This window comes from Neomonachus schauinslandi, chromosome 16 (genome assembly GCF_002201575.2).
Source record: "Neomonachus schauinslandi chromosome 16, ASM220157v2, whole genome shotgun sequence".
In the NCBI taxonomy this organism is placed as follows: Eukaryota; Metazoa; Chordata; class Mammalia; order Carnivora; family Phocidae; genus Neomonachus; species Neomonachus schauinslandi.
This window is the reverse complement of record NC_058418.1, coordinates 55,216,347-55,243,202: the sequence shown is the minus strand read 5'-3', so window position 1 is coordinate 55,243,202 and position 26,856 is coordinate 55,216,347. Positions and strand designations below refer to the sequence as shown.

Genomic DNA, 26,856 nt, shown 5'->3' with positions numbered 1-26,856 from the left:
CCTGCCGGGCTCTTTAGAGATTCTAGAACATTCTCTCCGGCTGCCTGTGTCACTGGCTGTTACCATAGCACTACAGAGCATCTAAGGAAAAGCAAGCCTGTGTGTGTTGCTTTCCCCGAGGAGCATCTCGAGGCCCCTTTGGGCCCAGCACCCCCACCCCGCGTGACATGGAGATGCCCCCCTCCCCCCCAGGATTCCCCGGATTTATGCTCACCAGGAGCAGATGCTGTGGGAGGGCTCTGACCTCCCCAGCCTGGTGCATTGTGCTGAGTTGGCCTTGGGGGCTGGGGCTGTTCCTGGGCTGAAAGAGGGAGAGAAAAACCCCACCCACCCGACCAGGCCTTTGGGAGCAGGCTGGGGGCACGCACGCACGACAGCTGTCAGGGAGCAGGGAGGGGTCCACCCGCCCCAGGGGAGTGCTGGAGAGTTCTGGGGGGGGGGGGGCGCTGTGTGGGCTGCCCTCCCTGGGGCTGCCTGGCTGTGGGGGAAAATGCTGGCTTTAACAAGCCCACAGGGGCCTTAAAACCTGGCTCGGGCTTGAAAGTTTTTCTAAAAGGCTCTTCTTGACAATGGCCATTAGGCCCGAAAGTCTGCAGTCACATTAACTTAGGCTCTCAGGCTTCATTTCTGTGTGGGAAAGCGCTAGCTCGGGGCCTCCCATGCAGCCCGGGGGGGGCCGCCAAACCTCCATGCTGACATGGGAAACTTGGGGGGGGCGGTTGGGGAAGGGGAGCGAGAACGCTTCCCATGCAAGAGTGGCTACCATTTTAACCCAGGGCCTGCGATGTTTGTGACAAGCATACACCGTGCTCATCTGTGAGGGCGGCGGGATTGGAAAATATGGAGGCTCAGAAGCTATTTGCCTGGGATCCCAAAGCCGAGTGGTGAAACCTGGACTTCAGGAGGAAGAAGGTACAGATGCTGCTTGGGATAAATGTTCCCCCCTCGGGACCCTTGGCGGTGAGGACCCGACCTTGGGCACCCCTGGTGGTGAGGACCTGATCTTGGGGACCCCTGGCGGTGATGATCCCCATCTCCACATCCGCAAATGCTCTGGGAACCCGGGGGAACCCATTGTAAAGACAGGACAAGATAGCTATTTAATTATTTATGATGCGCCCTTTCCGTTGAAAAAGGAACGGCTCACTCCAGAGGCCACTTTCACGGTGCCCTGGGGTTCCACTCTGAAACGCTGCTTCTGGGCTCCTGTTTCAGGGTTTCTGATTTCCACCCTGGGATGACCTGACGGTCCCTCCCCCTGGGGCCCCGGCTGGCCCAGGGAGGAGGCCCCACGACTCCATCTGCCGACTGAGGGCCGCATGAAGGGGACGGCCAGCCCGTCTGCCCAGCTCACGCTGTGTGGCCCTGAGGTTGTCCCTTCGCTTCTCTGGCACTCGGTGTCCCCTTGGGATGAGGTCAGTCTTCCTAAACGTGATGGATATGAGACTGGCGACTTGGTGCAGTGACGTCAGGGCACAAGGAGGAACAATTGTTACGTTAATTGCTACATAGTCACTGGAATGTATTAAAACACAGACCGAGGCTCACACTTTCCTCAGCACGTCTGACACCTGAGCATGCGCAGAACTACCTGCAGGGCGTGTTACAATGCAGATGGCTGGGCCCACCCCCAGCATTTCTGACCCAGGGGGCCCGAGGATCTACATTGCTAACGAGGCCTCAGGTGGTCTGGGACCGCACTTGACACCACCGACTAACAGAACACTCCCCGGGGGCCTCTGCACTTAGTGGTGTGCTGGAGCCGGCTAGAACCGGTTTACACGATCCAGCGGTGCTCAGCCCCTCCCAACTCCACGTTTGGTGACCTCACATTGTAGCTTGCAACCAGCCATGATGGAGGTATTTGCACCAGGGACACTGGGCATCAGCACACATCAGGGCTTCCCTCACAGGCAGCTGGAAACACCTTGGCCAGCACACCTCTGCGTGCCCAGAGCTATTCTTTTTTTTTTTTTTTTAAAGGTTTTATTTATTTATTTGACAGAGAAAGACACAGCGATAGAGGGAACACAAGCAGGGGGAAGTGGGAGAGGGAGAAGCGGGCTTCCCGCCAAGCAGGGAGCCCGATGCGGGGCTCGATCCCAGGACCCTGGGATCATGACCTGAGCTGAAGGCAGACGCTTAACGACTGAGCCACCCAGGCGCCCCTGCCCAGAGCTATTCTAAGCTCTTTACAGGGATTAACTCGTTTAATCCTTCCAACCGCCCTGGGCAGTAGCTGCTGTGATGGTTCGGTCCCATTCTACAGATGTGGAAATGGAGATCCGGGAAGTGTAAGTAACTCGCCCCAAATCGCGCAGGTGTATCGGACCCAGGCTTTCAACCTAGACATTCTGAATGCACTGTCTGCCTTGTTCATCGCTCAACTACACGGCTTGTCAAAACCCAAATGTCATGCATTTTTCCCAAAGCTAAGAAGAGACAAGCTGCTGGAGGTTGATTTTTAAAAATATGAACTAAGAAACAGTACTTATTGCTGTGTTGCAGACAACAGAGTTAGCTCAGATGGGCTTCCCTGGGTTTACTTACACGGGAAGGGTATGCCCTCCTTTGGAGAAAAGATTCCAGAGCACTTCGCAGTGTAGAGGTTCATACCGGTAGGGGGGCTGGGGCTGGTGGCCACAAGCAGGGGACTCGGGGAGATCAGCGTATTTATACGGTATTTATTTTTAGATGTCCGAGTTGCACATTCTGGCTTTGACTTTTAAACAATGATGCCAGCTCAAATTCATCCTCAAATTTGGATCTATGCACATGCCTTCAAGATCTTATTGATAGGTAAATAGAAAACAAGGAGATTGAGAAATCCACCCTAGGTCGTGCCTGGAAATGAGAAAATCTGTCAGGGTGGCCTTGGATGAGGAGGTCTGTGAGATGCACGGGCTCACTGGGCCATCCAGCTCTGCTGGTTTACAAAGCTCCGGCTGCAGCTTCCCCACGGGGGTTGGGGGGGCAGTGAAGGCAGGCCCAGAACGAGGGTTGATTGCACCCCTCAGATGTGCTGGGCTAAATTGCTGACATCACATCACATCGTAGGGCCAGCCTGCTGACTGCGGCTCGGGGAAACTGACAAGAGAGAAATTACAGGGAAATCCTCCAACTCCACACCCTGACCTCAAATTTCTGAAAAGCCCCCCCGTGGAGGATAAAGGTTAGGCTGAAATCGCAAGGCTGAGGAACCGTCCTCCGGGGAAGACGGGGGCATTTGGGGGAGAACTGTGGTCAGCTGAATAACGGCCCCTGAGACATCCAGGCCTGATCCCTGACACCGTGAATGTTATTTTCTCTGCCCAAAGGGACTCTGTGGGTGTGAGTGAGACTCTTGACATCCCCATGTCCGGGTGGGACCTAGTGTAACCCATTCTCCTAGTCCCCCATTCTCCAGGTGGGACCTAGTGTACCCACAAGGGTCCTTGTAACAGGGAGGCAGAGGGATATGCGGCTTTGGAGGGGAAGCTGTAGGGATGGAGGGATGTGGCCGTGAGCGGAGGAATGCCGAGGAATGTTGGTACTTCTAGGAGTCAGAAAGGTGGGGGTGGCTTCTCCCCTGGAGCCTCTGAAGGAACCAGCCCTGGCGACACCTTAATTTTAGCCCCATAAGATTCTTTTCAAACTTCAGACTCCAGGGTAAATGTTAATCCACTGTGTGTGTGGTTATTTGTGAGAACAGTGCAAAGGATTATCCTTGACCAAATTGGCTTTTGTCCTGGGAGGTGACCTTAACACCCTCAGAATGTCCTGCTTGATAAGAGAGTCTTTCTCGGGAGCCTGGGGCCACAGTGTATAATTTATGCAAAAATGTGATTTATGGTGGGGGGGTGCACAGTCTCCACTGGAGACCTCTGCAGGGGCTGGAGACTCAGGTTAGCCGGGCAGGTGGTCAGCCATGCCCCCCGTCACCGAGCCCCAGTAAAGCTGGGCATCAAGGCTCTGATGAGCATCTCTGTCTGGCAATAGTCCCAGCATGTTGTTGCCTATCAGTGCTGGGAGAAATAAGTGCTCTCCACACAGCTCCTTTGAGGGGGGACGAGGGGATGCTCTGCCCTATGCACCTCTTCCCTCTGCTGATTTTCGTCTGTATCTTTTCATTGTAGGCAACAGTAATGGTATGAGTATAATGGCTTTTCTGAGTCCTTCTAGCAAATTATCTTGGGGGCCCCAAACACTTGCAGTTGGTATCAGAAGTGAGGAGGCCTCGGGACTCCCGAACTTTGCAAGCAGCAATAGGAAGCCACTAGGTTGTGCAAAGGCCCTGTGGTACAAAGGCAGGCTCTGCACTGGGAGCTTTCACTGGGCCAGTGTAGCCAGGATAGAGAGTGATGGAGGCTGGGGTGGGTGCTAGCCACCGAGACACACGCAGTGCCTCCACCACTCTGATGTCTAGTTTCCCTGCAGCAGCTAACCCTCGCTGGAGAGGGAGAACTCAGGCCTCCAGCGCTGAGCTATTGAACAGACTGCCTGCCTCTGCCTGGCTCTTTCCCCGAGATCCAGGAACTATTCCAGGATGTTCTATCAGAACTCTGCTTCTGCAGTGGTTGGTGGAAAATATTCACACGGAGTCAATTTCAGACAGCTTGTCCGCCAGGCCTTTCTCAACTGGAAGGAGGACCGGCTCTGTCTGGTGGGTACGTCCTCTTGTGCGCTGGACAGAACAGGCCTGAGCCCCCAGGCATCTGCCCCTCGTGGTGCTGACAGTCTCACTGTGAGACTGGGTGGGGGGGTTCCTCAGGTCTGGGTAGAGGAGATGCCAGTAACATCAGCGGAAACGCCCCCCTCAGCCTCCCAACCACGCTGTGGGGCCAGTGAGGGGTATTCCCATTTCACAGATGAGGGGCCTGAGGCTCAGAGGGGCAGTAACGGACCCTGGCAAGTGACACAGACGTGCTGGAGTCCAGGTCTGACTCTGGGCCCACGGGTGCCCCTCTCAGCCATCAGGAAGACTTCACATACGTCGGGAAACCCGCTGCTTCACGGATTTGCTCAAAAAGGCTTTCCCGAGTGCCGCTCCGTGTGCTGGCGATTTCGCGGTGGGCTTAATTTGGGTTCCCGAACCAAGAGAACGCAAGGCAAGGACTCCGTGCAAGGGGGTTATCTGGGAAGTGGTCCAAGATATATGAGCAGGAGAGTCGAGGTGAGACAGGAGGGAAGGAGCTGTGATGGGAGGGTTGTGATCACCATAAGCAGTAGGCACTCAGTCCCACGGGGGACCCTGGAGGCCACCCCGTGTGTCTTTTTCCCCTAAGGTCAAGGCAGCCGCTGCCGGCCCTCTGCTCCCTCAGACCGGCTCACAGCTGCTCTCAGGAGCACCGGGCCTCCGCACTTCCTTCCCTTACAGGTGGGCAGAGTGGTCTTGGCTACCAGGCAAGAACAAAGCAGTTGTCCGGGGTGGAGAGCAGGTGGGGGCATCACATGCAACAGGGTCAGGGGCTAGAGTGGCAAAAGAACGGGGGGCAGTGTATGACCAACGTATTATTAACATATCGTTAACATATCATTAACAGGGGGCCCCCCAAACTCCAATTCCAGGGCCAGACAGGGAGCACAAATGAGCATATGGTCTGGGTGGGGATAAGGGTCACCAACCGCCCAGGTTTGGCCTTCGGGCTATGTGGTTTTAAAACTGAAAGACGCACGTCCCAGGCAGTTCAGAATGCGTGGTCCCTCCTGTGTAGACTGCAGTGTCATGCAGAGCAGGTGCTCCCTCCCAAGTGACAGCCACCACCTAGCTCAGCAAACTTCACCATGTTAGGGGTGAGCCTCCGTTTTGCCAGATCATCCAATATTTCAAGAAGAGTCAGAAACCTGGATCCTATGTGAAATTTACCAATTTTAATTGGAATGAATCCACATTTAAAAAGCTCTAGGTGGGTCCAAGGCTTTGCGTCCAGGGAATGATGGAGACAGCTTCCCTGGTAAATGGTCAGAAGTAACGGCTTTAGTAAGAGGCACCAAGGAGGACTGGGACAGAGCTCTTAGTCCTTTGCTCTTTTGCTTTCTTGGCTGCATTGCATGTGAGGGGGTCCAGGGCCATCTGTGGGTGCCCAGGAGGGAGCCCTCGGGCAAGGATGGCCCTCTCTGGGTCTACAAAGCCCCCACAGAAGGGAGCTGAGCATACCGGAGTCCAGCTCATTTCACCAAAAAGGCCCAGAGACAGGAGAATCTTGTCCAAGGCCACACAGCAAACTATGAACTCCCATGGTTCACCCCTCCCTGCTTCTCTCTGACCCCTGCCCTCATATCCCAACCCAAATACAAGTGGCCTCTTCGGTCTAGCCACTCCTTCCAGATTTTCTATCTATTACAGCATCTGTTTCTCTTGGGGTTTTTTTGCATCTGTTTCTTTTTTGATGGCAAGCGCCTCAGAGAGAAAAGTAACAAGATCTTTTGACAAATGGGAAGGGCTGAGGAACATGTTGCTCTCATGATTTTGTTAGGGAGATCTGCCCAATTAAAGAGAGTGCCTGGTTGATTTTTTTTTTCTTTTTAAAGGAGGCTATTAAACGCTGTCTTTAGAAGGAGGGATAAATATGCCCCTTCCTGGTCTATTTTTCAAGATTCCTGTTACGCATAGAAGTCAGATCTCCTCTGATGGTGCTTTAACACACAATCACTTTGAATTACAGAAGTGTGGGGTTTCCTGCAGCCTAGACCATTAGTTCTGGACCCTTTCAAATGCAAGCCACCTACTTCATGCCAACCTGGGAAGTGTGGTGCAGTTGTTAACGTTGTTAGGGACCACCTTGGCTGCTGAAGGGGAAAGGGGAGACAATGGAAAGATGCATGGGGGATTCCCACTGACCAAGGGCAGCAGGGCCTCGGGAAGGAGTGAGAGCCAGATGGAAGGCCCTCAGAGACCCTTCTCCGTCTTCCTTCACTGCCAATCTGCTCACTCCCCATCAGCAGATGGCTGCCCTCGGCACCTAAATTGATGAGCCCCAAATCCAGGACACAGCCTGGAGGAGGCACGTGCTAAGAGGAAGCGTCTGATTGGCCCAGGTTGAGTCAGGTGACCACCCTTGGTCCAATCAGCTGCAGCCAGAGCAGCTGACTTGCAAGGTGCACGTCCAGTGGCCGAGGTCTGCTCCTGTGGGACCTGGGGGCACGGTCACCGGGAGGTAGGCTGGGTGGGCTCGAGGACTGAGCCCCCGCCCATGCTGTCTATCATCTGGCGATTCCGCAAATGCCCAAGGACAAAAGGCTGCTGCAGAGTTAAGACAGCAACGGGAGAGGAGCAGGTTTTATTCCTTATAACTGCATTTATATGAATTTGTGAAGTAGCAACTATACATTGGACCCATGTTTAAATTCTCTTCGCTGATGGATTGGCAGACCCCTCGCCAGGACCCCACCTACAGCCTGAAGTTAGGGGGAGGGCGCCTCAGGCGGCTCGCTCCATCCCTTAGCCACCAGGCTCCCGGCCCATGTCCTCAGGGATCCCCTCCTGCTCTGACCCAGGAGAGGATAGAGCTTGCCTGGCCAGCCAGCTCTTCACATGGCTCCTCTGAGCTGGAATGGTCCCCGCAAAGCCAGGAGGCAGGGAGGACCCCCTTGTTTTTTCTGGTTGGGGGGAGGGGCAGGGAGGAACCAGGAAGAAAGGCCTCCCCTGTAGCCACAAGAGGCTCAGCATTTGGATCTGTCAGCAGATCCTTTACCTCCTCGTTCGCTCCCACCACCTGCTCTCCCAGTCTTTACTCGGTCCACCTGTGTATTCTTTTTTTAAATTCAATTAACATATAATGTATTATTGGTTTCAGAGGTATAGGTCTGTGACTCATCAGTCTTCTATGACTCCCAGTGCTCGTTCCATCACATGTTAATGCCCATCCTCCCGTTACCCCATCCCCCACTCCCTCCCCTCCAGCAACCCTGTTTGTTTCCTATGCTTAAGAGTCTCTAATGGTTTGTCTCCCTCTCTGATTTCATCTTGTTTTATTTTTCCCTCCCTCCCCCTATGCTCCTCTCTTGTTTCTTAAATTCCACATATGAGTGAGATCATACGATCATTGTTTTTCTCGGATTGACTTGTTTGGCTTTGCTTGATACCCTCTAGCTCCATCCACGTTGTTGCAAATGGCAAGATTTCATTCTTTTTGATGGCTGAGTAGTATTCCATTATAGATTCCTTCTGGCAGGTTCCGACTGAGCCCACACTCAGTACCGGGTGCTGGGTGGAGGAGAAAACTCTGCTTCTGCCCTTGACGTGCTCACGAGGGACACAGGGGCTACCAGAGCCCGGGGAGGGGCAGGCAGAGGCTCCAGAGGGGAGGCGCCCTTTGAGCTGGACTTCAAAGATGCATGTGTTCAGTCACCAGTGCAGGCCTTATCAGTGCCGGGGACCCACCGGGGAGGTAAGCAGCAAGGTCCTGCCCTCCTAGAGCTCGGGGCTGGGGAACCGAGTTCCCCAGGGAGGGAGGGCGAAGCAGCTTGCCAGTGTCTGGGCCAACGACACTCAGCTGTGAGACTGGCTGAGAACGACCAGGCCGGGGCCAGCCCCATGGGCAACGGTGAGACCCCCTCCCCCCTGGCATTTATTGAGCACCTACTGCATGGCAGGCACTATGCTTAGTGCTTTATCTGATTTCCTTCTCCCGTCTCCATGACCATCCTCCTCTGCAGGCACTCCTGTCACCCACACTGTGCAGATAAGGAAACTGAGGCTTGGCCAGAGGAAGCGACTTGAACCCTCTTCGCATCTGGGTAGCTTGCTCTCTCTTCTGCGTGCCCAGGACATTTATGCGCCACTCCATCCTGGTTCATTGTCCATCCCCGGAGGGCAAGGACTGCACCCGAGCACAGAAAGTGCGTAACACGCGTTCGTGGAGGGGACTAGAGTCTTCCTGGCTCCCCACTGTCCTGTTCTTCCCCGACCCCGACCTTCAGATCTCAGGTGTCTAGCCGTCTATGAGGGCTCTTCCTCCCACCTCGGAAAACCTGCCGTCAGCAAGGTTTCCACAGTGAGGTGCCAAGGACCGATAGTAACAAAGCAGGGCCCTTCGGGGGAAGAGCGAAGGCCGCAGGGATGGAAACTTCCGTGGTGGGATTGCAGGCATCAGGTAGGGGAGAAAGCTTCAAGCCCCGCTTGCTTTTTTTTTTTTTTTTAAAGATTTTATTTATTTATTTGAAGAGAGAGACACAGCGAGAGAGGGAACACAAGCAGGGGGAGTGGGAGAGGGAGAAGCAGGCTCCCCGCAGAGCTGGGAGCCCGATGCGGGGCTTGATCCCAGGACCCTGGGATCACGACCTGAGCCGAAGGCAGACGCTTAACGACTGAGCCACCCAGGTGCCCCTAGCCCCGCTTGCTTTGCTCCCAGAAGTCACCCCCGGGAAACTGGTTGCAGTAAGAGGGCCCAGGTTGTGGAGGGAGCTGAACCCCAGATTTTCCATTTCTGTGTTGCTGTGATTCACTGGCGTGCATGAATGTCCCCAGGTCTCCTGGATCTTGGGAAGGGTACCCAGGGCTTCTGCTCTCGGCCGCCGTCACCTTTCTGCTTAGAACTCACCCTGGGGGCCAGTACTCCTTTCCCAGTGGGTCCCAGTTGCTTTAAAAAGGAGAGAAAAATTGAGAGCAGCACGACTTGAAACAATGCCCTGTCCCTGGCCGTGTACGGAATTAGCCCCCAGAGGGGAAGGGCCAGCTGGTCCCCGTCGCTGTGGTCGTAGAAAGACTTCAGCGTCAGCTTGAAGGTGACATTTCCTCCCTCCAGCCCAAATGACATTAACCTGCATGGGAAGATGGCCTGAGGGCCCTGAAATTGGGTGTCAGCCACTGCTCTGTCCCCCACATGGCTGTGTGGGGCCTCAGGCAAACGGCATCCTCTCTCGGAGCCCCAGTGCTAGGGAGGTGGTGCTTGGGCCCAGTGAGCTCTGGGGGCCGGGGCACAGCCAGCCTCCCCTTACCACTGAGAACGAACGAGCGTTCGGGTTTCTAGAACATCAGATTTTTGGAAAGAAACCACAACTTTGGATTTTTTTTTTAAATGTTAAGATTTTTATCATACTGGCTTTTGTCATTTTGAGGTTTTTAAAGTACAACATTCATGCCCAAAAAAGGTGTTCAAGTGCACCTTATCCCCACCCCCTGCCGTCACTGTCGCCCCAACCCCCACTGCCCCCCCCAGGTCCTGACCTCTAGCGCCCACAGTGGCTTTGACACTTAGGCTGACACCTTGCATGCAGGGTGTACTCTGGCGTCTGGTTTCTTGCCCCCACCCCCGCATTCTAGCTGAAACGCATACAGGTTGTGGGCGTAGTTGTAAATCATTCACGGTCAGCTTCTGTACCGTAGTTCATGGTGTGAATACACCGCATATATTCAGTCTTTCTACCTCGATGGGTGTTGAGTGGTCCCTTGGGGTGGGGGCTGGAATGGGCAGGGCTGCCCTGAGGACTCTAGCCCACACCTTTTGGGGGGCACGCATGCACATTTCTACCGAATCTACCCCAGTGGTGGGACTCCTGGGTCAGAGCAAGGCAAGCATTCCGAGAAACATGGATTTTATCTGAAATCTCCTTATTTTCCAGTGACAGAAAGCAATGAATATCTGTTTAAACAAGGATTCAGTTGGGGTGCCTGGCTGGCTTAGTAGAGCATGTGACTCTTGATCTTAGGGCTGTGCGTTCGAGCCCCATGTTGGGTATAGAAATTACTTAAAAGTAAAATCTTAAGGGGCACCTGGGTGGCTCAGTCGGTTTTTAAATGTCTGACTCTTGTTTTTGGTTCAGGTCATGATCTGGGGGTCCTGGGATCGAGCCCTGCATAGGGCTCTGCGCTCGGTGGGGAGCCTGCTTGAGATTCTCTCCCTCCACCCCTCCCCCGACTTGTGCACGTGTGCATTCGCTCTCTCTCGCAAATGAATAAATCTTTAAAAAAATAATAAAAGCTTAATGAATTAATAAATACACCAGGATTCAGCCAAGTGGTGAATCCTGTCTGGACTGGGTTGGAGTTGCCCTCCCTTATCCCTCATAGCTTCCAATCAGCCTCATTTGTGCTTTATCATCTTAAATGTGTGTAACTTTTTTCATTATACAAGAATTGTAACTATTGTAGAACATTCAGAAAACAGAGCACAGAAAAACACATCTCGGGGAGTTCGGCGCCTGAGAGCGAGCACCTCGGTAGCCTTGTAGATCGTGTTAGCGCTGCCCTCCGTGTGTGTACGCGTTTCTTATAGATTTGCGGTACCGCTGTACATAAATTAGCCTGCCTTTTTGACTGAATCCTGAGCGTTTGCATGTTATTACATGGTCTTCCTATCCAGCTACAAGTGGTTTTAGCTTCATTTGATTTTTCGGGGAGGGGGGGCTTTTTGTCCTGTAATAATAAGGCATAGAGGAAAGTGGTGTTTTCTTGTTGTTGTTTTTTTTTAAGATTTTATTTATTTGAGAGAGAGAGCACAAGCAGGGGGAGGGGCAGAAGGAGAAGCAAACTCCCCGCTGAGCAGGGAGCTCGATTCGGGGCTCACTCCAGGACCCTGGGATCATGATCTGAGCTGAAGGCAGACGCTTCACCGACTGAGCCACCCAGGCGCCCCAGAAAGTGGTTTTTTTTTGTTTTTTTTTTTAAAGATTTTATTTATTTATTCATGAGAGACAGAGAGAGAGACAGAGGGAGAGGGAGAAGCAGGCTCCCCGCGGAGCAGGGAGCCCGATGCGGGACTCGATCCCAGGACCCTGGGATCATGACCTGAGCCGAAGGCAGACGCTTAACCGACTGAGCCACCCAGGCGTCCCAGAAAGTGGTTTTAAGGGCATGAAGTCTGTGGCCACGCCGCTTGGATTCAGAATCCAGCTGTGCTGATTGCCCACGGCGTGACCTCTCCAGGCCTCACTTAGCTTCATCTGGGAAATGGGGATAATACATCGCACCTGCCTCAGAGGTTGTGCAAGGATTTGTGCTTCTATAATATGCATGTGTGTATCCCCAGAACTCAAGGTCATGCATGACAAGGGGGTTGTTTTGTAAACCGTTTCTCGGCGACCCCCCCAGTTTCTCTGTGTCATTTTTGGGGCACAGTTCTCCGTGGCCCTCTCAGGTGTCTGGATGTCTGGCAAGCAGAAGCACCGACTCTCTTTTTAAGGATGTTTGTGTAGCAAAGGGCCTTGTTAGATGTAGCGTCTTCCTCCTATAGCCAAAGGCAGTGTGGTTTTCTGCCCACCACGACACAGAGTCTCACTCCAGGACAGAGGTCAGGCAGGCTTCCTGCAGCAGAAGAGGCTTGGGTTTCCTGAGCTCAGGGTTCCTCTGTGGGGAGGAGCATGCTGGGCCGCTTCTCATCGCCCCCCAGGGGCCTGGGGCGAAGGGGACAGATGCAGACCTGAAGCTTGGGTTGCTGCGGGGCTGTGAGTCATGAACCCTTCCTCTGACCCAGAGGGCTCGTGTCTTCTGTCTGCAGCCTTGGACCTGGTAGGCTAGCTCATTGGCTGGCATGTGCAGGGTAGTCTCTGCTTGTCCACGGTCCCCGGGCCACTCCGAGGTCCTCCCCAGCTTTACTCCAGTGACCGCACAACATTCCCTCATTTTGCTTTTCTGTCCCTCTTTGGACCAATCTTCCATTGTCAGAAACACAGGTTATTTCTTATGTTTTCACTATTTATCCAATGCTGCAACGAGCAGTCTTGGAGCTAAACTTTGCTCTCATGTGACTCTTTCCATGCCATAAGTCAGAAAGAAGTAGAGCAACAGGACCCCTGGCTTTGGCTCATCATGGCTCTTGATCCCATCACAGATTGAGGCCTAACAGATCAGAGCTGCTGGGGTACTCCCCACCACGTTCCCCACTGGCCCCTAGAACCGTGCCGGCCTTCCCATCTTCCCGAGTCCCCCTGGGGAGCACCTAACACACTCAACTCTACAGGAAGAGTCATCCCTCTGTCACCAGACCCTGAGCTCTTCGAGGACAGAGATGTCCTTATCCCTGTGTCCGCAGGACCTGGCACATAGTAGGTGCTCATCTAATGTTGGCTGAACCTCTGCGGGGGGCCATGAATCAAACCGAGAGGATGTCGAGACACTGTACTTCACGGTATTAAGCCCGCTGGCTCTCTCTCACCATTATTGCACCCTAAGAGGTGTTGTGAGTGTTGTGAAATCGCATCTAGTGTGAGGAGCCAAACAGGAGACAAAGGAAAGCTAGAACTAGGGGGGCTGCCCTGAGTCCGCTCCTTGACCCCCTAAGTCATCCCCTCTGGGAAAGGCTGCTACATTTTACTTTTACTTTCTGTGGATAGAATATACACAGCAGCGCGGATCACGTTGTTGGCATTGAGCGCAACGTTACCAGCCCCACCTCGTGCCTCCCTGAGGCCCCCTGCAACGGTAAGCATTATCCTGACTTCTGAAAGTGTGGATTCATTGTCCTGTTTTGTGTGCAAACCACACACATGCATGCGCACACACACGCACACCGCGTGCTCTTTTGTGTCCGGTTCCCCTGACTCGGCGTGACATTCGTGGGACCCAGCCCTGTTGCCCTGTGCACTTGTAAGCCCTCCTTTGTGCTGGGTGGTTTTCTGTCCTGTGGATAGACCACATTTTTTTTCCTCACCATTCTATTGTTGTTGGGCATTGGGGTCATTTCCAGGGTGAGTCGTGCTGCTGAGAACATTCCAGTACAAGTTCTTACACGTGTACCCGTCCTGCTGTGTGTGTACCGAGGAGTGGAATGGCTCGTGTCCATCTGAGTCCAGCTGTACTAGATATTGCCACAGGTTCAGGAGCTGTTTATCCAATGAATGACTTTCTGGAATCAAAGAATCGGGGGGGACAGATAAAGCGAAAGCATGGCCACAGTCAGGGCTGGTGTCACGGTAGGTGTTTGGCCCCCTGCTGGGGTTTAATTCCCGGTGGGATTTAATTCTCTGTGGCAGCTGTCTTGAAAGTCTTGATGATTTTATCTTTGCGTTTGTGTTTCGTAAGTGAAATGCGATGGGGACAGCAGAGCACGGGTGGGGGGCTTGGTGGCCCTGCCTGCCGGCACCTCCCTGCCTCCCGGCCCGCGCTGCAGCCGCCGGCTCCCTGGCCCTCCCCGGTGATCACTGCTGCTCTCCACCGACTTGTCGGAGAGCATCCTGTGCCCCAGGGAGCGCGTCATTAAATAATAAATTAAAAACACCACGACAGGTGGGGGGTGGGGGGCTGCAGAAGAAAGGCGAAAGGTTTTTCCTGCCTTTGAACGAGTAGGCACAGAGTTTCCCTTTGCCTTGGCGGCTGCTGGCCAGAGTTCATCCCACACTTGCTGTGGCCCAGGCCCTCTGCCAAGCACTCCGCACACGTGACCGCATTTAGCCTCTCGGCCCCCCTGGGAGCTCAGCCTTATTGTCATCATCCCCTTCTGCAGACAAGGAGACAGAGGCGGGTTGCTGGGAAGTCACCCTCCCGAGGGGTAGCCAGGAAATGGGCACTGGGTGGGTTTGAAAGCCTTTGCTCATTATCCCCTCAGGGTACCTGGCCTTCCTGCAGGGCAGGGTCCCCTCGCCCAGGGCGATCATCCAGGGGAAGCAGAAGAATGTCATGAAGAAGGCTCTCCCCACCCCCCGGCCTGGATGACAGCCAGGGTGGCCTCAGCAGGAGGCCTGGCTGCATTTATGGCTGGGGGGTTGGCAGCCCCCCTGGGGCCGGAGAGGGGGCCGTGGGGAGGACGGCAGTCTGGAGGGACCCAGGGGTGTCCTGCAGCCCACAGCCCGAGGATGGCAGTGGCCACTGCAGAGCCTGGAAAGCTTTGTGAAATGATCATGAGGTTACAACTCATAATGCAGAAGAGGTCGGGTGGAGGCGCCTCGCTGGACACTGGGCCTTTGTTCCGGCAAGGACTGCTGGAGCACTTTGCTCATATCCTCTCCGGGAGGAAGGAAGCGAAGAAGATTTATCTCCCAGAGGCTAATCTACTTCCTTTGGAGAGGCCCCTATCTGTCCCACACAGAACTCTGAATGCCCCCCAGAGAATGCTTTGCAATGAGTTACTAAGGATCAGACATTGAAGGGCCAAGGATCTAGAGCTTGCTTAGAGAGTCTTAGGAAATGCACATTCGTGGGGGGGGGGGGGGGGGCACGCTCGTGCGTACTCGAGCAAGTGCATGTGAGGCTTCTTTCCAAATAGCATTTTCACAAACACCTGTATAGTTCATCCTCCCAGCCTGCTATGAGGTTTTGTTTGTTCATTTTGGTTGGTTTGTTTTTAAACAAGAGGAGAAGGAAAATGACAAGAGGCCATAAGATTTTCCCTAAATCAGTAGCTCCGCTGGAAAGGGACCGAAGGTCGAGTTGAGGACCTCCCTCCGGGAAGGGAGGCTCTCAGCGGGGAGGGATGGGCAGGAAATGGTTAAGCAGTGTGCCCCTGGCTGCCCCTGCAGCCAGGGGGCCATGGAATGTGTCTGGCTGCAAGTTTCAAGGCAGGCTTGTTCTTTGCCAACTGCTGACTCTGGTTTCTGCTTCCGCACGGAAGCTGGGTTGGTGCTGCGGGACCCTGACCCCTCAGCCAGACCTGGTTGTATCAGGACTGGATACCTGACCCAAGCCGGGCCAGTCAGTGTCTGTCCCCGGAAATTGTCGGCGGGACAGATCCTGGAACAGAGGAGATGAAATCTTGGGTGAGGCCAGCAACCTTGTGTCTCCCTTGAGGAGGCGGGTAGGGGCCTCCAGGGCTCCTTGGAGTTCTAAAAATGTTCGAACGAGAGGATGCGCACGCATCCCTGAACCCACGCATTATGTAGCTGGTCCTGTGTAAAGCCATTCAGGAAATTCCAATTACCAAAGGAGATTTAATGGAAGGACCAGGGGGTGTGTCAGAGAACCCAAAGACAAGACTGTGGCTGGGCCTCACACAGCTGGAAGCAGGGCTTGAAAAACCAAGAGGAGTGACAGCAGAGCCCCGGGGCCCCATGTGACTGTCCAGGTTACGCACTCCTCGTGGAGACGGGGCTTTTGTTACCTGCAACTAAAGGAACCTGAGGGAGACAGGCCTGGTTGGAAAGGTGGTCTTCCCATTCAAAAGCAGTGGGTTTCAGAATCCTCCTAGAATTTCAGGGGCCAGGGGAACCACGGAGGACAGGAAAAGTCCAGGGTGATTACAAGAAGGAAGAGGCATCCCCGGGGCAGATGTTTGGCAGAGAGCACCCCGCCTCCAGGCTGGGGGTTGGGTTGGTGGGAACTGGGAGCAAACTCCCATACATGCCATGTTACTAGGACGTGTGCAGACAGAGCCCGGGTTCCAGGGAGGAGTGCTCGAGGGCAGAGCACTGCAGCCCAAGAACCTCAAAGGGGACGACTATAGGTGCCTGACAGGGAAGAGTTGGGTCTGGACCCGATCAGAGCAAAGAGAACCTTCTCTTCACCCAGGGCAGCCAAGGGGCCCCATCAGCAGCACACACGGAAGAGCCACGAAGCACCCTTGGTACCTCTCAGTAAGGTCTCTGCACGGCTGCCTTTTGGTGCTGATCGTTGTGTTCGGGAACCAACTGAATCCTGTTCTTTCTCCATCATGAGTTCATATATTCCCATCCCTCCTGAACCCCCAAAGACCCCCATCTCCAAGCACGGGGGCGGGGGTAGGGCTTCAACAGATGCACTTTGAGCGGACACAAACATTCAGTTGGAAACACTCTTATCTGTGGGTTTTGCCTTTGGATCTGGCTGTGTGTCCTGGCCGCGTCGCTGCACATCCATCTGAGCCATGAATACAACCCCATGCTGAAGACAGGCGTCCTTTTAGTGAATCTCTGAGGGTGGCATGGTCCTGGGCACCCTCAACACAAGGCGTGTGGGTGATTTCTTGCTTTTTTTAAAAAATATTTTTATTTATTTTATTTTATTATTTTTTAAAGATTTTATTTATTTATTTGAGAGAGAGAGAGAATGAGAGACAGCATGAGAGGGAGGAGGGTCAGAGGGAGAAGCAGACTCCCTGCCAAGCAGGGAGCCCGATGCGGGACTCGATCCCCGGACTCCAGGATCATGACCTGAGCCGAAGGCAGTCGCCCAACCAACTGAGCCACCCAGGCGCCCTGATTTCTTGGTTTTTGTTTCTGGAAGGTGGTCATACCGCTTTTATAAGGAACAAATAAATATGCATGAAAATGGTCGAATGAACGTGCATCTGGGATGCCGCGTCAGCAACGAGATCCGGTTCTCGGTGCAGCATCTGCCCGACATTTTTAGCAGCCGCTCTGCTGTGGGGCTTCCTGCCCGCTCCTGGCCCTTGGCTCCATATATCCTTCCCTGTGATGAGGGTGGCGGGACCCTGCCCGCCTCTCTCCAGCAGCCAGGAGACGGCCGGGGTGTCCCTGGGAGGGGACCGAACTTGTGCCCAACCAGAAACCGGGACTCCCAAATCCGGAGATGAGATTTCGAGCAGTGGAGGCAGGTGCTTCCAGAGAACCTAGCCACCAAGGTCCTCAAGGCGTGTCTGGGGAATTCCTTTCAGGAACGCGGAGGCAACTGGCCTTTCTGTTCCGGAAGGGTCACCGTTTGCGTCACATTCCCTGTCCCAGGGACCGCCCTGATTACACTCGTGAGTGACAGAGTCAGAAGGAAGTGATTTAAGCAAGCAGAGTGGGCAGAAAGGACACTGGGCTAAAAATGCCAACCTGGCAGCCCTGACTGCCCATGAATTTGCAAGTTGGTGACATTTTGGTGTTTCTTTGTTCAAGTTCTGGCTTGTCTGCTTGGGAGGCGTGTGTATCCAGACTTCCCAGGGTGGCCCCGGGGGGCCCGGTTCCCGCAGGACGATGCCGCCTCCCCAGCCCATGGAAGTCGTGGGGACACAAGCCCATGGTGGAGATTGGGAGCAGGCAGCGCACCAGACCTGGGGTCCCAAGGGGCGCAGGCTGGGAGACGCAGCAGGGAGGAGCGCGCGGTGGTCTAATGAGGGCTCGGGCATCGCCCAGCCTGCCTCAGCTTCGGAGCTTGGGCAAGTCACGGGACCGTCTGCATCTGTTTCCTTGTCTGTATCGTGGGGACAGTAGCTTCTCCTTCAGAGGGGCACTGTGAGGATGACACATTATGCATCCAAAGCGCAAGCGCTGTCCTTTACGTCCCCGGCCCAGGTTCACAACAATCGCATGTTCCAGAGAGGGTGGAGTTCCTACCTTCCTGTGGGCAGGAAAGAAGGTCAGGGGAAGGAGTAACCTTTGCGTAAAGTCAATCATGTCCTGGGAACTTTACGTTTTAGTTACTCCAAGAATCCTGTGAGGCAGGGCAGGACTTTTTAAAATGTGACGTCCACGCAAATTCCCTGGGGGGATCTCGTTAAATCATAGATTCCAACTCAAGAGGTCTGGGGGTGGTGGCTGAGACTCCGCATTTCTTAGACTCTCAGCCCAGGCTGCTGCTGGTCCCCGACCACACTGAATGACAAGAAGGTAGGCGACTCTGACGGCGGAGTTGCCCATTTCACGGGGGAGGAAACAGGTGGAGTGAGGAAACCAAGTTTTGCATTTGACGGAATTCACGTCCAGGGCTTTGGTGTGGAAATGAGAGAAACTACCCACGGAGACAGCCGCAACCCGTTTCTGACCTTTTAAAAAGTCATAGTCAGAAATCCCAAGCCGCTGTGGTCCACACGTGGTTGTCGCGAAGTGGGCCGGGCCAGCCTCTGGAGTGGGGCCTGTGTTATCCCCGCAGATTCACCCCTGCTTGTAGACAGCGGCGAGGGGTGAGTGGTGCTGCTTTGCTGGGTGTGTTGAAATGAGCAGAAAAACGGGACTAGCAAAGGCTAACCTCTGCCGAGCGCTGAGAGCCAGGTGCCATTTTAAGAGCTGTCCTTAATGCCTAGAATACAGGGTAGGTACACCACCCCAATTTTACAGATGGGGAAACTGAGCCAGTTTGAGAAGCAGCCCGGGCACACAACTGGGGGGTCTGCAGCGTGCCTTGTCTTTACCCGGAGGCTCTGCCATCTCGGGTCGATGGTGCATGCATCACAACCAGCCATCCGATGCTGCAGGCGGAGGGCCTTTTTGACCTTACATTCAGTGAGTTTTGATCCCGTTCATAAGCTGGATGGGCTTCTCCTTTCATTATGGGACCTTTCGTTTCTTTGCCGCAGAGAGCAGCAGTTAAGTTCAGGGATTCCAGAAGCAAATCCCGGCTCAGACATTCTCATAGGATTTGGAGCAGATCCGTTAGATTTTCTCTGCCTCAGTGTCCTTGGAAGTAGTAAGACTTGGTTAATGCCTGAGCCGGCCTCATGAAGCTGGGGGCTGATTAAATGATTCAGCGCTGGTGATGGGCTCAGAACAGGGCTTGGCGCATAGAGAACGCCATTTGTGTGCTTGGTCTGATTGCCTTTTAAAATAGCAACATCCCCATTTGCTCAAAGAACAGACTTCGGTTGGGAAATTCTTTTAATTGGTTCCTGGGGGACCAGACACGCAGTGTGCTCTGCTTCCAACTAGGAGACCCAGGCTCCAGCCTTGGCCCTGCCCTTCCTCACTGTGTGACTTGGCACAAATCACTAGATCTTTCTGAGCCCCGATTCCGACATCTGTGAAATCAAGTGTCCTCCTTCCACACCCGATTGCTGTGAGCCTCCCCAGAAATACTGGCTGGAAAGCAATGGCTGAATCTGAGCCTCTTCTTTCTAACCAGTGAATCTGAGGCTCACACAGCCAAGGAAACATCGGAGGGGTGATTGTGTTTCTCGGAGCCTGGTGCATACCACCATTGGAAAGCCCTTGGGGGTCACTAAATAGCACGGCCTCAAAAGTCACAGCTGCTGGCTTTGCCTGTTTGCCACCTCCGGGGCTGCTGAGGGGCTGGGACTGTCATCTCCACGGTGGGGCTGGGGGAGGTATCCACAGGGCGTCAGCAACACTCAGCCCTAACAAACGACAGTGTGCCCGTGCTCTCCGAGGGCCGCAGTCTCTGCTGCCAGTGCAAGAGGGCTTGGCCCACTGTCCCCACTCTGGGGCGTCACATGATTGCTGAGCCGGAGGCTCTGGCCCTTCTGGGCAGCCTCTTGGGCTGGCTGGGCTGCCGGAGGGCGGACAGTGCTTTCTAAGGGGCATTTGCACAGAACCTGCTTATGCTCTTAGCTTGGCTGGTGCAGCTGAACAAAGATGGAAGCAGGGCCATGTGGCCAGTGGGGCGGCAGGCAGGGAGGAGGGGGGCTGGGGAGGAGCAGGAGAGGGGGAAACCACCCCCCCGCCTCCCGTGGCCATGGGTTGAGATGCTTCTCTGCACAGATAGGCCACTGGTGGGAGGCTGTCACTCCCTGCTCTGGCCTGGGAGAGGGGGACATGGGGGTCAGGACTGATCAGCCGCTGGGGCGTTTCTAAGGCAGAGTTCATGCATGTGTAGCCTGAGGACCCCTTGCCGACCAGGACCTTCCAGAGGTGCTTCTGGGCCAAGGTCAGCAATGCCCAGGACCTTCATTTTTCCATGCAAGTAAGGGATGCTTAGGAGTAACACAAAAAGTGAGTCATTGAGGTAAGGATTCTAATTATTAAGTTGCTGTCCGTGGGACCGGGAAAAAATATTAACAAAAACGTATGCACGGGCCACCTGGCTGGCTCAGTCAGAGAAGCACGTGACTCTCGGTCTCGGGGTTATGAGTTCAAGCCCTATGTCAGGTGTAGAGAGGACTTAAGTAAACAAAACGTCAACAAAAAGTATGCACGTCCTTCTCTGCCCCTCCAGGTGGGTCTGATGGCAGCACTGATTGGTCAGCTCAGATGGTGATAGTTTGGACCAGGGAAATGGGTTACATTTATGAGAAGGGACACAGCGACAAGATGCAGGCAAGAGAACAGAGCTTAACGGCAGGACAGGTGGGAGAAGGGTGGGACTCTGGGACAGAGATGAGTGCAGAGGACACTTGTCACACTGTGGCCACCATGTCTCCTGAATCCCATTCCTGTTCGTGGGGACACACCCACCTGACAGTGAACTTGAGCTCTGAGCCAGTTCAGGTCCCGTGGGAAGCAGACACCCATTTGGAAGACACTTACGGGGTGTGACCCCTGTGATGGATCCAGGGACGAGGAGGAGCAGGTGGGAAACCTTGTGCCCGGAGGGCGGGTCTGACACCCGAGAGAGGAGAAGCAGGAGGAGGCTCAGCCTGCAGGGCAGCGAGGAGCAAGTCTCAGCCAAGCCACAGGGAGCCCTGTGGTGAGTGAAGATGACCGTGTTGGGGTTCCCGGCTCTGTCATTGTCTGGGATCAGGAACACTGCCCGGTTCTGTCTCAGAGGGACAGCTGAGCAGTGCGCCCCCATGCCACAAACCCGAGAGCAGAGTAGCCCCAAAGAGGGTGGGTTCTGGAAGCAAATGTGCGTTGCAGGAGGTGAGGAGGGTCCCCGGATGAGGGCTGCCGGCAGGGGGGCCCCAGGGGACAGAGGCAGAAGTGCACTTTCAAACAGGCTGCCACCTGGCTGCCCCTGTCTGGCCCTCGGGGCCCCAGTGGCGGTGGTCTGGCTGGGGCTGTCTGCAACGTGGCGGGAAAGGACGCCGCAGCCCCTGCTTCCGGACGGCTGGGATCTCTTGGAGGACACAGCCCTTCTTCCTCCCAGAGGAGAGGAGATATGATGAGCATAGACTCCTCAGAGAAGAGCCAACCGCAGGCGGACCTGCGGCGGGTCAAACGGCGGCCTCCAAGAAGACATGTCTGAGCCCTAACCTCCCGGGACCTGTGCACGTGACCTTATTCGGAAAGAGGAGTTTTGCAGATGTCATGAAGGATCTCAAGATGAGCTCATCCTGGATCAGGCCAGGCCCTGAATCTAATGACCAGTGTGTCCTGCCAGGAGATAGCAGAGAAGTCACAGACGTGGACAAGGCCGTGGCCTGGAGGACGGCCAGCAGCCACCAGAAGCCAGGAGAGGCCCAAAGTGCATTCTCCCCCAGAGCCCCAACAGGAAACGAACCCACCACGTTGATTTGGGACTCTGTCCTCTGGGACAGTGAGAAAATACATTTCTGGAGTTCGAAGCCACCTGGCTTGTGGTCCTTTGTTAGAGTGGAGCCCAGAAGCAGTCCCAATACCCAGTCCCGAAAAATCAAGCTTCAGCCCTGGAGGACGATCACTGACACCTGCCGTCTGAGAAGGGGCAGAGCAGGTAGAGAGGGCTGGGAGGCACCAAACCCCGGAGCCAAACCACCTACGCATCCCTGCATTTTGCCTGTGGTGAACCCGAGGTACAGGGACCGCCTAGGGCAATGCTTGGTCTCCTGGGGATCTTGTTAACATGCAGGTCCTGAGTCACACTTGTCTGGGGCAGGCCTGAGATCCTGCATTTGCAAGGGGCTCCCAGAGACGCAGCGGGTCTGTGCACCAAACTGAGCCCAGAGGCCTTGGGCTGGTGTGTGTCTGAGTGCTCCCTGGACGATGGCCCGAGGCACCAGTCCTGACAGATTCAGACTTTCTGGGACCAATCCCTGGAATCCACATATTTGACCACTTCCCAGGACACTGAATTTAGTGTGTAGGACTATATGGGTTTCTGCGATGGTCCGATCTGGGAAGACAGCGGTCTCTGAGGGAGTCTGAGTCCCCTCCTGATGGAGGCAAGGAAAACAGTATCCATGTTTTTTGAGCATCTATCCTGTGCCAAGTCCTGGGATAGAAAGCCTTATATTCATTAGTGTATTTAATCCTCAGAACAGCTCCTGGGAGGCAGCTCTTGTTCTTACCCCATTTTATGGATGGGGAGAGTGAGGCTCAGGGAGACAAAACATCTTACCCGGGGTCCCACAAACACGCGGCAGAGTGGGATCCCAGCCAGCTGTGTGACAATGCACAGTGCCCCCCAGCTCATGCCATCTGACTGCACCCCTTCCCTGGGTCTTGGTGGGTATAGCTCCGTTTAGGCCGGAGCTTCTCAAACGTTGATGTGCCCGTGAATCACCCAGTAAAACTCAAGTTCTGGCTCCAGGTGATGCCGACACCATTGCCCTCAGATCCGCATGGGTTAGCAGCCATCTGCAGGGTCCATCAGCAATTACGCATAGGGGAGGAGAGACCAGGGGTCCCTGGGGAGGGGGGGCAGGGTCAGACCACAGGCAAACCCATTCTGTTTTCCAGCCATTTTAGCACCTGGAATTACGGAGCAATTGGCATTTAACAAAGCTGAGTCGATAAGCACCTGCTAACGGATTTGTTTTGAAAACTAAACAGCTGTCCACTTGCCTCGTTAATCTCATTACGCACCTGCTTAGAGTTACCATCTCCCGCAATTCAGTAGCCCTGCCTAATGAGGATGGAGGGGCTCACTCCACATCGGCAGCGGGTCGTGTCATTGAAGACAGAATGGGGGGAAACCTGGTGGGGCCCCCTTTATAAAACCGTGCCCTCGGGGATGTTAGTGGATGAGAACCGGTGTGGGATTCCGGCCCCCTTCTTTCGTCGAGGAAGGTGTGGAGAACCGGCCAGTCCAGCATGAGGTCATCCCAGGTCTGTAGTAACACAAGGAATGCGAGCGTTCTACAAAACAATGCATTCTGTTTATTGTTTTTTTTTAAATCTCATTTTTCTAAGACTTAGTTGTTGAAATGGTTTTACGTGATGAAACAGAAGCAAGATAGACAGTATTATTATTTTTAAACGGCCTTTTAACATTGTAGCAGCCCCTTGATGTTTCAACTGGCCTGTGAAATCCACAAGTCCAGAAACTCAACAACCGGCCCTTTGTGTAAAGGCATGTGTCCAAGAATGCTAAAATGCAGGGTTGTGCAGAGAAGCAAAAGATGGGAAGCAACCAAAACACTCGTCCGTAAGGGTTTGGCTCAATTATATAGTCTTGGATGGCAGCACGTTATGAAAATAAAGGGTTGCGTGAGCTCCAGGGAGGAGTGTATTGTTTGGTACATGGAGGAAAGAGACAAGGTGTGACGCTGGTTGTCGTCGGCTTCTGGTGTGTGTGTTTAAGGGGTGTAGATGCAGTCGCATGTGGTTTCCAAGACCAGCTCTGGGAAAAACCCCGAGAAGCTTCTGGTCTTGGCTGCCTTTGGGGAGCAGGACTGGGAAGGAGTGTTGAGATTTCCCTTTTATTTTATCTTCTCTTAGGGCGTTTGAAATTGTTACTGTGTTGGTGTGTTAATGTTTCAACACACAAGTTAACAAAGTGAACCTCTGGGAGCCCTAGCTGGATGGAGATGCTAGTTTGAGATCCGGGAAGGAAATACACAGGCTGAGGCTATTGATGTGGGATTTTGCTGCTTTTTACCTGGACAGAGTAGAGCTGATGCTCTTAAAGTGCCCACGGGCTGGTACGGATGGAGGTTGTCAGAACACATGCAGAGTTTGGGCCCACACTTCTTTAAGACTTTGGTTCTTAGGGGTGGGTGTGCATCAGAATCGCTGGGACGTTTCCTTAAAACGTAGCTTGTCCGGCCCCCCCCACAGTCTCTGATTCCTGACGTCTGTATGGGGCACGAGCATCTGCATTTCTCCCAAGCTCCCCGGTGATGTGGATGCTGCTTGCTCGGGACCCCACATTGAGGACCACAGCTCTGAGAGTCCCTACCCTGCTGTTGGGTATTTCTCTCCCCAGATAATTCACTAGCCCTTCTGCACAAAGCAACCAGCAGCGGGTGGGGGACTCGCTAGGCTGTCTCATGGTTAACGAGGAAAACTGAGCAAGGATTTCAGCCCAGGCTGCAGCTGAGCACCCACGCCTAAACCGCACCAGATCAGGGATGCCGGAACCTTTCAGCATGGCCTCAGCCTCGGGTAGCTGAAAAACACTGCAGGGGAGGTTTTGAGCATGGGTTGTGCGTCATGTCTGAGGGCTGCTGTGGCCGAGTACCCCCAGCCGCGTGGCCGAAACAGCACGCACACGTCCTCACCCGGCTCTGGAGGCCCGGAGTCCGAAATCAAGGTGGCTCTCAGCAGCGCTGGTCCTTCAGAGGCCAGAGGCAGGATCTGTCCAGGCCCCCTGCCCCCAGCCTGTAGACGGCCACCTTTTCCCTGTCTCCTCACATCGTCCGCCCCATGTGTGTCTGTCTCTGGGTCCAAATCTCCTTTTTGTAGGAACACCTGTCCTATTGGATTAGGGACCCACCCTGCCCCAGTGTGACCTCATCTGAACTAATGATATCTGCAATGACCCTATTTCCAAATGAGGTCACATTCTGAGTCCGGGCATTAGGACTTTGGCATATGAATTGAGGGGGATAGAATTCAGCCCATTGGGGAACCTGGGTGGCTCAGTCAGTTAAGCCTCCGACTCTTGGTTTCGGCTGAGGCTGTGATCTCAGGGCTGTGAGATCGAGCCCCGTGTCAGGCTCCACACTCAGCGTGGAGTGTGCTGGAGATTCTCTCTCTCCCTCTGCCTGCTCGCATGCTCTCTCTCTCTCAAATCTTAAAAAAAAAAAAAAAAAAAAAACATAACAGACTGGGCATCAAGTTTGCTTTTTCAAACTGTAATGTGCAGCAAATTACTTGGGGGGACCTTCTTAGAACACAGATTGTGATTCAGTAGGTCTGGGGCAAGACCTGAGACCCAGGCTTCCTAACCAGAATCCCAAGATTGAGGATCAGGTGACACTAAGGATTTTTGTTAATGGTATTGTGGTTGGGTAGGAAAGGGTCCTATTTCACAAAGAGATGCAGATGGACTTATTTAAGGCTGAACATCAGGATGACTCTGGTTTCCTTTTAAATACCATGAACAGTAAGAAATACGGCAAAACGTTAACAATTGTTGTATCTAGGTAGTGGGTATAAGAGGATTTGTTTTATTCCACTTTTCCTTATGTTAAAATTTTTTTCTTAATAAATGGAAAAAAAATCTTTCCAGGTGAGTCTAAGGGGGCGGTGGGGGCTAAGTACCTCTGGAAATGGATGGATGGAAAGACAGACAGACGGACGAGTGGGGGTGGGGGACACATGAGTGGGGTGTTGGTTTGCAGGGGGCCCCCTGAGTGCTCTGGGAACAAGAGCGATGCACACCAGCACCTTCTCCAGGAGGGTACGTAATTCTTCCCCCAGCGCCCCTGCCTGCTGTTTGCCTGCGCCTGAGCTCGGGGAAGTGTCGGGAGAGGGGCGGCCTTCTGGGATCCCCCTGCTTGCTTCACTCACTCTGGGGGCGGGGACACTTGATGTTTCTGAGCAGCAGGACTTGCTTCTGTGTCCGCACGCTTAGCACAGTGCCCTGCACGCAGCAAATGGGTTGAGTGCGTGGACGGCGGCACACTTACTCCAAGGAACGGGGCTCCTCCAGAGAAGCCAGGCTCGGGGAGGTCAGGTGACCCGTCCCAACCGGGGACCTGGGGTCTGAAGTCCGCCAGGGCTGTCCAGTGAAAACAGGATGCTGTTTCCCATACAGGAAGCCCCATACAGGAATCTAAACGTGCTAGTGGCTGCATTCTAAAATGTGAAAAGAAATGGGCGACATGAATTCTAGTTTCTATTTAACCTGATACAGCTGAGATATTATTTCAACATGTTATCTCTACTTTAAATTTTGGAGAGGTAGCATGAGGGAGAGCCTTGTGGTCAGGGACTTGCTCTGCACTTGATGGCATGACGGCTGCACGCGCCGACACGTGGGATGAAGGGACAAGGATCCTGCACACACATCACGTCCGTAATTATGGAGGGTGTCACCAAGCGCAAAGCTGAGTGAACCTCTCTGTCCTGTCCTTGCAACTTCCTGTGAAACTGTATTTCAAAATGAAACTTAATGAGATATTTTACAATTAAAATTTTTGTCTTAAACAATTTTAAAAGTTAAACAAAACAAAACAACCCAAACTGGTCTCTGAACTCTGGTGGGTTTCATGCTGCCAGCACATTGGGACCAGCCAGCGTTCCTGTGCCCCATGGCATTGGACGCAGCTCCTGCAAACTTTGCTCCTTCCCTCTGGCACAGTGTCATGGGGGATGGGTTCTCGGAGGCTT

General features: G+C 53.9%; 1 protein-coding gene across 1 annotated transcript in view; it reads left to right on the top strand.

The window, feature by feature from the left end:
- Window positions 1–890: 890 nt before the first annotated feature.
- MEAK7 (MTOR associated protein, eak-7 homolog) overlaps window positions 891–26,856 on the top strand; it is a 52,025-nt gene continuing 26,059 nt past the window's right edge. The window contains exon 1 of the mRNA XM_021702556.1: window positions 891–912. The gene's annotated coding sequence lies outside the window, so the exon portion shown is untranslated. The remainder of the gene's footprint in view (window positions 913–26,856) is intronic.